The following is a 12,031-nucleotide window of genomic DNA, read 5'->3' on the forward strand; positions in this document are numbered from 1 at the left end:
TAGATGGAACTGCACTCAACATAAAGTTAACTGTCCTGCAGGGTTTGGTCTTTAGAGAGATTTTCCCCTCCCTCCTCGAGAAGGAATTTGTTTGGATTGGGACTTCGGCAGACTCAGGGAAATTGCCTTGAGAACTTAAATATAATGCGGTGGTTGATTCAGGCGGAGAGTGGTTGTTGAGTTTTCCTCTTTTGATTGGTTGGGAAAGGAATGGGCGTGAATGATTTCTTATTTGTACTTAGAGCCAAGGAGTCACTGCGCAGTCTTAGGGCTGTACTTACAGGGTTGAGCTTTACAATTGTTTTCAAGAGAAGTGGCGACAGTTCTCATGCCTTCGAGAGGATTGTTGCAGTCCTCTCATAGGAGAGAGCTGAGCTGTCTGACTGGTTTGGCTACAGGAATAATTCACACAGTGCCATGGGAGAAACTAGGCAACTTGTGACTCAGTTTGTGTAGCAATAGAGCAGCAGGCATGAACAGGATCTGGAGAAAGAGAGAAGCAGAAACCCAAACTTCTTTTGAAAAAGGCTGAATATAAGTATAAAGAAAACTTGTCTGCTTCATGTTTGGCTCCTTCTTTATGCCCCCACCTCCATAGGTAGGTGTCTAATACCAAGAGAATAAGGCAGAACAGACTTTGGGGCTGTCTTTCATATTAGAACTTATCTATTGTCTTCGAGGTGATCATTTTCTGTTATTTGCCTGAGATAAGAATTGGAGTTTCAAAAAAAAAAAAAAAGAATTGGAGTTTCCTTGGAAATCCTGTCTTTTAGACAAGACTGAATTGGGTGCATGTGGTTGTGTCAGTATGCTCAGTTGTATTTGCTGTGGAGGAGTAGTTAATGCAAGAACCTGCACCAATGAGTAGAAGTCAAGAGACATACTGCTTATATCATCACTAGACAGTGTAGCTCAATATAACCAGTCTGAACTTTAATGCCACCAAGCCTTGGGTCTGAAATCTGGTTCTGCCACTTAGCAGCCTTGGGTCCTCTTTGAGTTGACTGCAGTTATCTTATCTATTAAATGCAGATAGCAATATATTTCTTAACCTAACTGTTCTAAGGGTTAACTAGGAGGAGTAGGGAAGTAGTGACTTGTTAATATTTGCAGTGGCTGTGCTATCTAATGCAGACAGAAGGAAATACCTTGAGAAAGGACTCAGCAAGACTCATTTCCTTTGATTCGCAGACCAGTGTGGTCTGCAGTCACAGATTTATGGTCTGTGGAATGAAGTACCTGATGCCACCCTCCTTTTCCATTGGATTCTTTTAACAGTTGTCAAATGGCTGCTATTCAATTTAGTGACCTTCTGTTATTAATCAATATTACAGTATTATTTTTGAATTATGGTATAGATAGCCTCTTAAATTCCCACAAAAAAGAGAGGCTGTGTTTAACTTAATCATTCCAAATTCTCTCTATATATTAAACATTGCATAATGTCTTACATTATGTAATGTGAAACGTGTGTGTGTGTGTGTGTGTGTGTGTGTGTGTGTGTGTGTATACAATACATATAAAAATATAATTATGATCTGTCAATTAAAATGCTAATGTTCTAGAAGCATGGTGATGCTTGTAATTCCAGCACTTAAGAGGCTGAGGTAGGATGATTGCTACAACTTTGAGGGTCAGCTTGGTCTATGTCTACATAACAAATAACCAGACCAGCCAAGGCTACACAGTAAGAAATCCCCCTCCTGACCCCCCTCCCAGAACAAAAATAATTTAGGAAAAGAAGAAAAAAATCTAGACTGTAGTTGGTGATGGGATTCCAAATGCTGAGAAGGGAGGCAGACTCCTTAGACACTAGCTTAACTTGTGTTTCTCTTTCATCTGTTCTTTGTTCTTTTGAGGCAGGGTTGCACTTTGTGGCCTAGGCTGTCCCTGAACTCACTCTTACGTAGTCCAGGCTGGGCTTGAACACTTGATGGTCCTCCTGCTCAACTCTCCCAGGTGGTGGGATTGTAAATATCTAATTTAAATTTCAGTACATCTAAGAATTTGAGGACGATTTAATTAATGTCACTTAGTTTACAAAGATTGTGAAGCTAAGTTTCTTGCATGCAGGTCTTGGTCCAATCCCAAAAAGTTGGACTGTTCAAGAACAGAGATACTCAGTTTCTCTCCTGCTTTTAAATCTTAATTATTAAGAGACATGAGATAAGGTACAGCATATTCTCATTTGTTTTAGATGTTATTGAAAGAAACAGCCGTAGACTTTAATTTTATGATATGTGTTAGAGATAAAATAATGTCCAATTACTGTGTTAACGGTGGTGCAGTTATTGCATAATCAGTCATATGTCCTATATGTGTAATGTAAGGCATTGTTGAGTAATCATTTACTGGGACACTTAGATGGATCATAGCATAGGTACTAAGAAATATGTAATTGCATTTGCCAAAATATTATAGGGTAGACTCTTGTAAGTATTATGTATTTAAAAAATGGGTAGTGTCATAAAAATTTGTTTATACTTCTGCAAATTGTGATTAATTGAAAAAGTTAATCCATGGATAAATTTATTACTGCTGAGAATTAAGAAAAGACACTTGGCAAGATTGAGGAAGCCTAAATCTAGTTTTGAGATTTGAGTGTTTTGTTTTGAGATAGGCTTTGGTTGAGGCTCAGGCTGGCTTCGAACTGGTGATCGTTCTCCTTCAGCCTCTGGTGTACTAGTACTACAGGCCTGTAATACTATGTCTTCCTTAGTTGTCTGAGAGTTTGTAGAAACTTTTTTTTTTTTTTTTTTTTTTTTTTTTTCTTACCCCTGTTTTTCCAGTGTGGCTAGGAAAGCCACATAGTCCAAGGGTTCCAATGAAAAAGCTGACAGGTAACTGACGTAGAATCAGGGCTCAAGCCAATGTATTTTCTACTTTTCTCTTCTCCTTTTTAAAATCTACCTTAGATTAGGATCATGGAGTGGAGAACTGGGAGATCTTGATCCTTTTCCAATCTTTTCTAAGGGTGGTGGTGAGGCAGGCCTTTAATCCCAGCACTCAGGAGGCTGAGGCAGGTGGATCTCTGTGAGTTCAAGGTCAGCCTGGTCTACAGAGTGAGTTCCAGGACAGCCAGGACTGTTACATAGAGAAACCCTGCCAAAAACAAAAACAACAACAAAGCAACAACAACAACAACAACAAAACAAAAACAAAAACCAAACAAAAAAACCAAAACTTTTTTTTGGGGACTGGAAAGATGTCTAAGCCATTGCTGTTCTTCCAGAGGACTTGAATACAGTCCCAGTGCCCATGTCAGGGACTTCACAACTGCCTGTAAATCCAGCTCCAGGGGACCCATTTCCCACTTCTGGCCTCTGAGAACACTGACTCACAAAACATATATTTTAAAAGTGGATAGTGTCATATATTTTAAAAGTGGATAGTGTCATAAAAATTTGTGTATACTTCTGCAAATTGTGGTTAATTGAGTTATGTGTGACTGTGACATTGGCACACAGACATACACTTACACACATAATTAAAATCTTTCCCTATATATAAAGTATAGGAATATTTTGATTTCCTGTGCTGATTTCATTTATTGTTTATGTGGTGTTACTGGGGATTGAACCCAGGGGTTTGTACAGTGCTAGATAATACTCATCGATCAACTATATCCCTAACCCCCAATCTAGTCATCTTATAGTGACATAAATTAGGAGAAAATGTTTATTTATGGAAGGTAGGGGCAGTGGAAAATCGTGGATATTTATACCTAGCTAGCTAATAATACACATTGCCATTGAGCTACCTTTAACATTTAGAAGCAGAAATAATTTCAAGTTTTTATTTATAGACAAGGTGACACTGTATCCATACTGACCTTGACTCCCCTCATAGCCCAGGCTGGCCTCAAACTTGAAATAACTCTTCTGCTTTCTGAGTCTATATAATATAATCATACTTGGTTTTAATCTTGAGTTTTGTAACATGGCTTATTTAATTAATTTGGGGTAATAGTGATAAAACCAGTTAAAAATGTGCTGTGGCTTAAGTTTAGATGTTTAACAGATCTAAAACTCCACTGTAAGTGGCTAGTCTTCTGTGAGTGTGTCTTAGGTTCATAGTTAAGGAGCCTGGGGCATGCTGCCACGGAGGAGCTCTTCAGGGTTCTTTGCCCCTGTCCATTCTCTCATTATTGTTCTATGTTATCTAAGAATCTTGAAAACTCCATGTTCTCATTAAAAATCCATTTTAGATGACTGTTTAGAGACTGTTTCACAAGTTAATGAACTCCCCAAGTTTCTCACAGATTGTCACTGAACACGAGGCAGAGTGAACTGTGCCTATATATTGTATAAATTTTAGTTTTGGAAGTCCTAAAGAGCTTCCGTGATTTTTTTTCAAGGAAAATTTATTTATTCATGTGTATCTCTGTGTTTGGTTATGTGCACATACATGTTTGCCAGTGAGTTGGACTTGTTACTGGGGTGCTGGGATCTGAACTCTGGTCCTCATGATTACATGCCAAATACTCTTAGCCACTGAGCCATTTCTGTAGCCCTGTTTCTTGAGGTTAATATAGGCCACTTGGAATTTGAAGGGCAGTGTAGAGATGATACAAAAAGAAACCACTTGTATTTCCATCATCTGAGATAAACTCAAGCCAGTGTTTCAAAGCATTTCTGTCTTATATTTTTCAAGTGTGTATCCAAATACCTTTTAAGAAATTTTGTAGTGGGCAGGCAAGATTACTCAGCCACCAAACTTGAGTTCCATCCCTGGGACCCACGTAGTAGGAGAGACCCAGTATTAAGTTTCCCTTTGAGTTCCACAAGGGACACTGGCATGTGCTCCCTCATCTCTCAGTAAACAAAGTTTTATTGTGATAACCTCTTAAAAACTGTTTAAAACTGTACTGTTATTTTAATAATGATGCTGACATTTTTCTGTATCTAAACTTTTTTTTTTTCAGGAGCAAAGATAAATATGATATATAAAAATCAAGCTATAGGGAATGGAGAGATGGCTCAAACGTTAAGAGAGTGTACTGCTCTTGCAGAAGAACTGAGTTCAGTTCTCAGTATCAGGCAGTTTACAACTGCTTGTAACTCTAGTTTAATGTGATGCCTCTTGCCTCCTGGGGCACTTTGACTCTCCTGGGTACATACCCACACACAGGTGTATATTCGTGGACAGAATTAGAATTAAAATAATTTTTAAAGCAGGCTATAGGGCTTGAGATATGGTCCTATCATTGACTGTTGCTGAAATGCTCCAGGGCTAGAGGGTCCATCACCAGCATTCACTAGAACCAGGCAAGAAAAGGCTAGTTTGCTACAGAATAATTTGACATTTTTAGCATGTAAAACCCACTTTTTGCATTTGCTGCAGGAGGACAAGGAGTAGCATCTCTCATATCCTGGAAGCCACCGCCCACCTCGCCACCTCAAGTGACTGCCCACAAGTACCACTCATGGCCCTGTGTACCTGTAGATGCTTTCACAAACACCTGCACTGTTGATATGATTGCAGTGGGCACACTTCAGGGCTTGCAGGAGGCCCACCATTAGGGAAAGGCACAGCAGTGATAGGAGGTACTTCTCCTGTACAGGAGGAGTGTAGGGCCAGAATGTAGCAGAGTGGCCTACTGTAGCTAAACTTTTTAGGGCTTCACAGTTTCTATATTTGATCATCTCCTCATCACTGGACATGCATGGTTTCTAGGGTTTTGCTATTTTACCTCGATCTGAGCTGCATTTCTAAAGGATGAGTTCCTTAGTTGGCATTGGATCAGAAGATTTGAACACACTTCTGTTGTGTGACCAAATTACATTCTAGAAAGTGTGTGCTAATGCTGAGCTCTTCTGAGTAGATGCATCTCTACATAGAGATGGACATCAGCAGAGCACTGCCTCCTTTGCTGTGTGTAAGGCAAACAGCTCTTGCACTGGCAGCGTTTAGAAACTGCTCCTCCATTTCTTAGTGTTCTGTGCTGAGCTCATTTTAAGGAGTACCTTTTATGTGTCAGTAGCTGCCAGCACTGGGACTCCAGGCAGCTTTTTTCTTTATCTTTTATTTGAATTACAGGCAGTCTGTGTAAGTACAGCCCATCCTCTTAGCTTTCTGATAGTTTGCTGTACAGTCCCTTGTGGATCACATATTCCAGGTTTCTGGCGTTTTCATGCTTTTTTTGTCCTGTTTAGTAGTAGGATGCTGCTTGCCTCTGCCTCCTTCCTTACAATCATTTTTTTTTTTTCTGACTCAGAGTTCAAGGAAATTTTCTAGTTACATTGTCTTTTGACGCTATAGCACATGATTTTTATTTTTTAAGTTGTAACTTGGGGCTAGTGAGATGGCTCAGCAGGTCAAGGTGCTTGCTGCTAAGCCTGAACCTGCATTCAGTCTTCAGGACTCACGTGGTGGAGAGAGAACAAACCTGCAAGGTGTCCTCTGACTTCCACAATGCTCTCAATGTGATTAAGAAATTACTTGCACATTCTTTGTAATTGTAAGTTAATTTATATCCTTGAAGGTCATATTTAAGAAAAACTGGAGGAAAATATTAACCTATTTGCCTACTGTTCCAGATAAAAAAAATTGAGGCATTTAATATTTCTAAGAGGTGACAATTTAGTTAGTGGCTTCAGAGTCCAAACCACAAGCTTTATGTTCTGAGGTGATATATGTGTGTGTGTGTATGTATGTGTGTATATGTATATGTATACATATATATGTATGTATATGTTACTCTGTTTCTTAAATTAGATACTGGCTCTTGTAGTTGGATCCATTTTCATAGCTTGTCTAGTTTAATACACTAGTATGATTTTATTTTTTGTTTTTATATTATTTCTTCTCTGTATATATTGTGTGCATGTGTGGAGGTCAAAGGACAGCCTGTGGGAGCTAGTGGTCTTCTCCTTTGACCTTGTGCATCCTGGGGGTCAGACTCTGGTCATTAGGTTTAGTGGCAAATACTTTTACCTGCTGAGACATTTTGCAGCCCATGAATGATATTTTTATATCTGGAAAAAACTTTAAGTCGTAAAAACTAATAGAGCTTTAGGGATTACCTAGCAATCTCCAAGGGACTGGTGATGTAGCTCATTGATAGAGCTTGACATACTGGCTATACAGACTGGTTCAGTCTCTAGTACTGTAAAACAATGTGCCTGTAAATATATCTCTAGAATAATACTGGCAAAATAATTGTGGGTTCCAGGTATCTAAGCAGTAACGTTTTTCCCCAGAAATCGACTCTTCTAAACTGGGTTAGAAAGGAAATCACGTGTTTGCAGAATGATGCTAAAAATACTTTTGTACCAATTTACTTAGTAACAGTAATGTTAATTTAGCATGCACAAAAATAGTGTTACTATGAGAATATCTTTTGAGGCTAAATTTATTAGCATATGAGTTTGATGTGGTTGAGTTCATTTGAACTATGTTTAAGTGACTATAGGCGTTAGAAGGATAGAGGTTAAGAACTGAGGGCTAGCTACACTCCCTAGAAGTCTTGATTTCTGCTGTGCTATTGTTTCCAAGCAGTTTAACCTCTTGTCTTTGTTTGCTTTCTATTGCTGTGATAAACACCGTGACCAAAAGCAACATGGGGGAAGGAAGGGTTTATTTAATCTTACACTTTGAGGTAACAGTTCATCACTAAGGGAGTCAGGGCGGGAACTGAAGCAGAAGCTGTGGAAGAATGTGACTTACAGGTTGTTTCCCCTGGTTTGCTCAGCTTGCTTTCTTATATAGCCAGGAGCACCTGCCCAGGGGTGACATAACCCACAGTGGGTATACATGTCGGTACAGAATAACAGGAAGAAAAGAGAAGAAAAGCCAAGTATAAGGGGATGAGGAAGGACTGAATGAAGCAATGGATACAAGTTAAAAAATATATATCTATATAGCTAATTGTTTTCCTAGTGTTAATTCTGTTGTGGGTAAATGAAAAATATTCTATACTGAAAGTGTAAAATTTAATATAAAGCTTCATAGCTTCTGTTTTGAATGCCAGTTCTAATTGTATATGTTTATTAGGTTGTATAGACTTGGGGTCTGGTTAATTTTGGTGTGTGATGCTTTTATTTGCAATTTTTTAAATAATAAAATTTATAAAAATAAGAAAGTGCCTCAGTCATACCCACAGGTCATCCTGAGGGAGATGATTCCTCAGTCGAGGCTCCTTGTTCCCAGATATGTTTGTGTCACATTGGCAAAAACTCACCAGCACACCAGAGTGTCAGAGTTAGTGTGTAAAACCCTTTGAGCAGTGGGCACGTGGGAAGAGTCTATTTTAGTTACTCCTGTGTCACTGTGGCTGCAATACCTCATCTTACAAGAATAGTTCTTTAATCTGGCTTAATGACTTCAGGGGCTTCAGTCAGTGTTCGCTCGTCCCCATGCTCTTAGTCAGAACATCAAAGTGGCAAGACTGTGTGGCTTAGCCTAATACTAACTTAAAACATTACATTTGTTTACGTTCATATTGTGTGTGTGCATGAGATGCTTGTGCTCTTCCACCAATATATTTTTTCATTTATCTACCACCAACTCCCCAAAAAATCCACATTAGAAAAACAATTAACTTTATATATATACATATATATATACACATATATATGTGTATATATATATGTATATATATATGAACATCAAAACTGAACAGTAGTAAGGTTAGCTGACTTGTTTGTAATCTCACCCCATATATATATATATATATATATATATATATATATATATACACACACACACACACACACACACATACATACATACATGCATACATACATACATGGGTCCATCAAACTCAACTTGTCAAACTTGGTGGTAATGCCTTTTTATCCACTAAGCCATCTCACCAGCCCTGTTACTAACTTCTTGGCATTGGAAGCAGAAAGACGAAACAGGAAGGGGGTCAGGGATTTTATATATATCTATATATCTATATATCTATATCTATCTCCCTTGAGGATTCGCCTGTCATGACTTTCCTCCAACCAGGTGCTCCCTCCTACTTTTGACCTGGTTTTCGTAATACTGTCATCCAGGGGAGTAGTCTCTCAGTGTGGTGGCTTATGCTTGAAGTCCAGCATTCAGGAGGCTGAGGAAGGAGTTACAGGCCGGCCTCAGCTACATAGTTCTAGGTCAGCCTGGGTTATAGAATGAAACCCCGTCTTAAAAAACCTGAACTATGGCAGGGCAGGATGGACCCAGGTAGGAAATTCAAGAAAGATAGATGTAACATGAATCTAAAAAGTTCTTATTAATAAAAAAACAAAAACAAAAACCCAGAGCCAGATATTGGGGTGAAAGCTGAAAGATCAGAGAAACAGAACAAGCCAGCCACATTCTTTTTTTTTTTTTTTTTCCGAGACAGGGTTTCTCTGTGTAGCTTTGCGCCTTTCCTGGATCTCGCTCTGTAGACCAGGCTGACCTTGAACTTGCAAAGATCCTCCTGGCTCTGCCTCCCAAGTGGTGGGATTAAAAGTGTACGCCCAGCGCCAGCCACATTCTTACCTCTATGAAATCCTCAGCCTCAAGAGCAAGACCTCCTGTTTACTCAAGCCTTATATACCTTTCTGGATCTTACTTCCTAGTGCTTGGATTAAAGGCGTGTTTGCTTCCCAAATACTTGGTAGCAAAGGCATGAGATCTCAAGTGCTGAGATCTCAAGTGCTGAGAACATGCCTGGCTCTGTTCCTAGTGTGGCCTTGAACTCACTGAGATCCAGATGGATCTCTGCCTCCCTAGTACTAGGATTAAAAGTGTGTGCCACCACTGCCTGACTTCTATGTCTAATTTAGTGGCTGGCTCTGTCCTCCGATCCTCTGGCAAGCTTTATTGGGGTGCACACTATATCACCACAGAGAGAAGAAAGGTGGAGTCAAAGGAGATGCTCCGAGATGCTTCCAGGAGAAGCAGGATGTGAGAGAAGAGGTAATGGCACGAAGCTACATGGCAATACAAAGATTAACAGGAATGGATTGAGTTCAGTTGTAAGAGCTAGGTAGTAATGAGCCTAAGCCAGAGACCAAACAGTTTGTAATAAAAAAACAAAACAAAACAACAACAACAAAAACCTGAACTAAACAAAATGAACCTGAACATAGCCATCATAGCTGTGTGTATCCCAAGAGGTGTGCTTTACTGATCTTCTAGGTACTTCTCAGTCTAGTCAAGCTGACAAGATTAACCATACATTCTAGCTACTACACTACTGTAATCTCACCTCAAGAGTGGGGACTTTCTTTTACTGATACTACTCTAACTGCCCAGAACAGTGTTTGGTACATACTCGGTGCTAAGCCATGTTCCCCAGTAAACCAGTAGTATCCAAAATATAAAATTAAAAACGGTATTTAAGAACTTACATTAGTGTTCCAGTACTCAACGTATAAAGTTGTTAAGCAGTAGGAGTTTTATTTATGTCTGGTATACTGGCTTACACCTTTAATCCCAGTGCTCCTAGGCAGAGGCAGGCAGATTGCTGTGAGTTCTGTGTCTGCGTAGTGGCTTCTAGGCCAGCCAGGGCTACCAAATGAAACCATGTGTCTTAGGATTTCTATTGCTGTGAAGAGACACTGTGACCACAGCTACTCTTATAAAGGAAAAACATTTAATTGGGGTGGCTTCTGTTTTCAGAGATTCAGTCCATTATCATCATGGTGGGATATGGTGGCATGCAGGCAGACATGGTACTGGAGAAGTAGCTGATAGTCTGACATCTTGCAAGCAACAGGAACTGGCCTGAGATACTGGACAGTATCTTGAGCATATATGAGGCCTCAAAGCCTGCCTCTACAGTGACACACTTCCTTTAACAAGGCCAAACCTCCTAATAGTGCCACTTCCTTTGGGGACCATTTTCTTTTGAACCACCACACAATGTCTCAGAAAACAAAAAGAATGGGGGAAAGAAAGAAAACGGGTCTGGAGCCAGCAGTTTGGAATCTGAATATTGCTGTGGCCAGATCTCATCTGGGGAAGTATATCTCTTGACTTTTCTTTTCCTTCCTCTGTGAAATGAGATGATCTTTAAGCTGTTTCACAGTCGTGAGGATTAAATGAGCAACTGCTTAGCACTATGCTAGTGCATATTCAATAACTGGTCATTTCTTAAGGATTGGTGGTTAGTGTTTAAGCTCAGTTCCTGTCCAAATTTCACTTGATTATATTTTAAGGATTGGTAGCTTTTGTTTAGGAAGCCTCTTTTGCTTAGTTCTTGGGAAATTTCTGAGTGTATTAGAATTTAATCACTGAGACAAACCGATGAAAAGATCTTTAGCCCTAGATTAACTAGTAGTCTTCCACCTCCTTACAAACATGGAGAGCAAACTCAGGACCTTGTGTGTGCTAGGCAAGTACTCTTCCATGGAGCTAAATTCTCAGCCTCATTTTCTTTTTTAACTAGATTGAATATGAGTAGAGCACATTTAAGCAGGCTTGGCAGTGCATGCTAATAAACAGCTCCTCAAGAAGCTGAGGCAATAGGATTGCAAGTTTGAAAAATTACTGTGCATACAAATAGAAAGCAACATTATAGTCTTACTTGAAGGTCCCATCTAGGCATACCCTGTCCAGAGCTCTTTCATTCTGGAGAGAGGGACCATTGTGGGGCCAGGTCTTTCCTTTCTGTGGGCTTTGTCTCCTTTCCATCTTGTGCCATAAAGCTGCAAACCATCTTACTGTTTCCTCGAAAGACACTGATGTTTCCTAGCCAGCACATAACAGTGGAGCCATTAGTGGTTTAATTTTTGTTCTGAGCCTATGAGTTCTAAGGTAAAGATTCATATCATATCATTCTTGAGTCTCAATAAACATCAAAACTGAACAATAGTAAGGTTAGTTAACTTTTTGTAATCTCACCTCTTGTAAACAGTGGGGCAAGGGACAGGACACCTGTATTTCCAACCCCATGTTGAAAATTGTTGTTTCTACAATGAATACTGTAATGGTACGGTGACAAGAAGTATGTGATGACCATCTTCACCATGTGAGAAGAGACCTGAGAGTAGCTTCATCAATGACTGCTAGCCTAAACTGTCACATGTCCCTCCAGTGCCAGCAGCCAGGA

At 39.6% G+C, this 12,031-nt stretch overlaps 1 protein-coding gene across 2 annotated transcripts in view; it reads left to right on the forward strand.

The window, feature by feature from the left end:
• Arl8b (ADP ribosylation factor like GTPase 8B) overlaps positions 1–12,031 on the forward strand; it is a 43,323-nt gene that overhangs the window by 934 nt on the left and 30,358 nt on the right. The gene's annotated exons all lie outside the window — the stretch shown is intronic.

This window comes from Peromyscus eremicus, chromosome 3 (assembly GCF_949786415.1).
Source record: "Peromyscus eremicus chromosome 3, PerEre_H2_v1, whole genome shotgun sequence".
Taxonomy (NCBI): domain Eukaryota; kingdom Metazoa; phylum Chordata; class Mammalia; order Rodentia; family Cricetidae; genus Peromyscus; species Peromyscus eremicus.